We start from the raw sequence: 3251 nt of genomic DNA, 5'->3' as shown, positions 1-3251 counted from the left end.
AAAAAAAAAAAAAAAAAAATAGGTTTAATAAATCTAATATTATTGGGAAGAAGAAATTGCAAGGAATGGAAGAAATGTTTCTTAGAACTTAGAATTTGTTTTTGTGGTTTACAAATTTACCATTGTACATCGAGCTCCAACTGTGAATCAGGTACTGTCCTAGAGCCTGTGGAGAGTATAAAGATAGAAGACCCAGCTGCTGCTCTCAAAGGACAAACAGCCACATAAGAAAGATAAGGCATAGCACCTCAAAATGTTAATAACAATATAAGCAATAATATGTATGATGGCATGTAGTAAGTTGCCAAGCTAATGATTCAGAAAGAAGCACCATGGGTTCTCAGGGTAGAGAAAGCAGGGGGAGCTTCCTAAGGGAGGAAGTATTTTTGCTGGACATTGAAGGCTGGGTGGAATCTGGAAATGGATAAGAGGAGGATCAAGTAGAGACTGAGTTATGCTCCGAACAAGGCAGGAAGGCATGACAAGTGTTCAGAAGACGAAGGAGCATGGATGGCTGTGCAGAGGTTTCTGGAGGCAACACAGGAAGGGTAACATTTGAAAGGCAATAGTGGCCAGATTGTATAGAATGTTGATAAGTGTAGAGGACCTTGGTTGAGGATCCCTAATGTAGGAGAGAAAAGCTTACAAAGGAAAACAGTCCAAAGCTCGTAACCAAATATTTCAGGAATACACACACTAAACATGTACTAGCAGTAACAGAAGTGGGTACAAGAAATTTTTTTCTCAAATGGTATCTCTATGGCATATGACCATTTGAATGTGATGTCTGCTGTGATTTCTGTTTCTCTTCCTTGATATCCAAGATCCAAAATTGTTCTTCCATCTGAAATACTCTAAATTTCTGACCCTTTGCATTATTGACCCCATGCCAATAACATGTCAACTCCTTCTCTTTCCCTTTCCAGCATATCTTCTCCAGACAGCATTTTGCACTTGCATATGAGCTGCAGCCTTTCCAAAAGTTGGGGAAATCCTGCAAAGAAGGAACATGGCATCTGATTCTTGGAATAACATTCTCTCTATACTCTTCCAGCTGGTGTGGATACATATAATGACTGATTTTATTTAATAAGAAAGCCCAAAATGTTTCCCAATTCAAAACATAACCCTGCATGCTGTTCCCTCTAGTCTAACCAGAAATCCCATTCTCCTCCTCCTGTAACTCAATAAACCAAATCTAACTGGAGAATAATTATAAAATACACTGATGTGCAATTTGTTTCACTTGCTCAATAATTAATTAATACACTACTTATGGTTCAGAAGAGCTCTTAAGACACAGCACAAATTCCACTGGATGACAGAGAATATCAAAGACATAAGCCAGGGGCAGCATCTTTACCTAAGATGGACTAAGAGAAAAAGATAAGAGGGAAAAGAACACAAAACCTATTTGGGCTTTTTGCATCTATGATGGAATTTGGTTTTCCCCATTTGAGGATTCTCCTCCTGCCCTTTTCTACAAATGAGGTTGATTATGTGTTTTGTTGATGAATTATCAGCAATACTCACAAAGCTGAATGAAGCTAACAAGTAGACTTTTTTATTTTTAAACTTTCTACCCATCAGATGCTTTCAGGAGAGAGAACAGTCCTAATCAATGAAATCCAGCTCCTATAAACCCTTAGTTGATTTGAGTATATACACCCTATGCTCATTTGGGCAATACACTACTCCTAGCCCCTTTTGCCTTCATACAATTGAATCTTGCAGCAGGAAATGCCTTAGATTTTTCCTTCCTTGTTTCAAATGTGCAGTGCATGTAAATTGCTCTAGAGATTTCATGTAAAATAATTATAAAGCCAATTTCTATTTCCTTTTGGAGACCTGAGAGTTAAAGTTAAACTGATTTCTTTCTAACTATTGCAATGAACAATTATTAAATGATCACTAAAACAACCAATTTTTAAAAATATATTTTCTTTTTGAACAATTGAACTTATTCCTCATAACTAGGTACAAGATTCTGGGTGACACCAGGCAATGATCCACCAGTGCCTTTATAAATTAAAGGTCGTTATATTTTATTTGAGTCCTTTCAGTTCTGTCTTATAAAATTGTCCCTTATCTTTAGAAGTCTAGTGAACTCTCCTTTATAGTACCAACCTTTGGGGAAGCTACAGTGCTTCTCACTTAATAGTGGTGGAACCTCAGGTCATCCAGGATGGTTGATGTCTCTATGGCCTCTTTTTCACTAGGATCCTGACAGCCTTTCTTTTAATCGCCCGTTTTCCTTGGCAAGGCATGCTTAAAGCATTTTCCCAGCTCAGGCTGCGTGTGCCCACATCAGAATGCTGTTTTCCTGGAGATCTTATGTTTGTGCAGCAACATGCCTTGCATTGGCAGGCCAGCCCCTCATATGACGAATGAGAACTTAAAATCTACAAGTTCAGCTGATTTCCAATCTAAGGCCTATACAAAGGAAATAGTAAATCCATCACAATATGCTTCTTTGCCAGTGTCTGCAAGAGTACTGCTTTATGTTTTTATTACTGTAAACATGAGACTGAAAATACAGCAGAGAACTGATTAATTACCTACCTATTGTCTGCAACAAAGTGTGTACTATGTTAAGTCATAGTGGTTTTAATCTACGTTTCTTTCATGCAAGGATGTTATGTACAGACGTGAAAGGCTTTCTGTTCACATGCAGCATAGTTAACTTTTCAAATCTCTCTTCAGTGTGTCACTTAATCCTTTACATTGCATTAGAAATCTCTTCAACTTGGCAACAAGAACAGTCTTTATGCAAGCTTACTTTTTAAGAACATGAACCTATTTCAAGAGATTTTTTTTCTTCTTTAAAAAAAAACTTCTTTTACACCCAAGAGATTTTTATTACCAAAGAGAATTAGTCAAGCCAAATAGTCTGGACTTAACTTGTGTCAATTTGTAAAAGGAATTCTGATCAGAATTCATAAAAGGAATTTCATTTTATTATGTGAAGTCATATTGGACAAAGATAAGACAAACTTGCTTAAACAAATTACTATTTCAGGACTGAAGGAACTTCCAAACTACAGAAAACGGAAAGGAACAATTCCCTTCTCCCTTAACTCTTTAGCTAGGTTCTAAGCTTTACATCCTCAATGGTACTGTCATATTTCAGATTTTCTGTCTAGAGTTTAGAGGGAAATATTTCTACCTGTTTTTCTCATTCTATAGGAAACTCATCATGATACAGGATGTGTATGAATGTTTTTCATAAAGATGATTGTGGTAATAAGGCA

The sequence above is a fragment of the Colobus angolensis genome, unplaced genomic scaffold (assembly GCF_000951035.1).
Source record: "Colobus angolensis palliatus isolate OR3802 unplaced genomic scaffold, Cang.pa_1.0 Scaffold224, whole genome shotgun sequence".
Classification (NCBI taxonomy): domain Eukaryota; kingdom Metazoa; phylum Chordata; class Mammalia; order Primates; family Cercopithecidae; genus Colobus; species Colobus angolensis.
The sequence above is the reverse complement of the archived record's forward strand: the minus strand, read 5'-3'. Positions refer to the sequence as shown.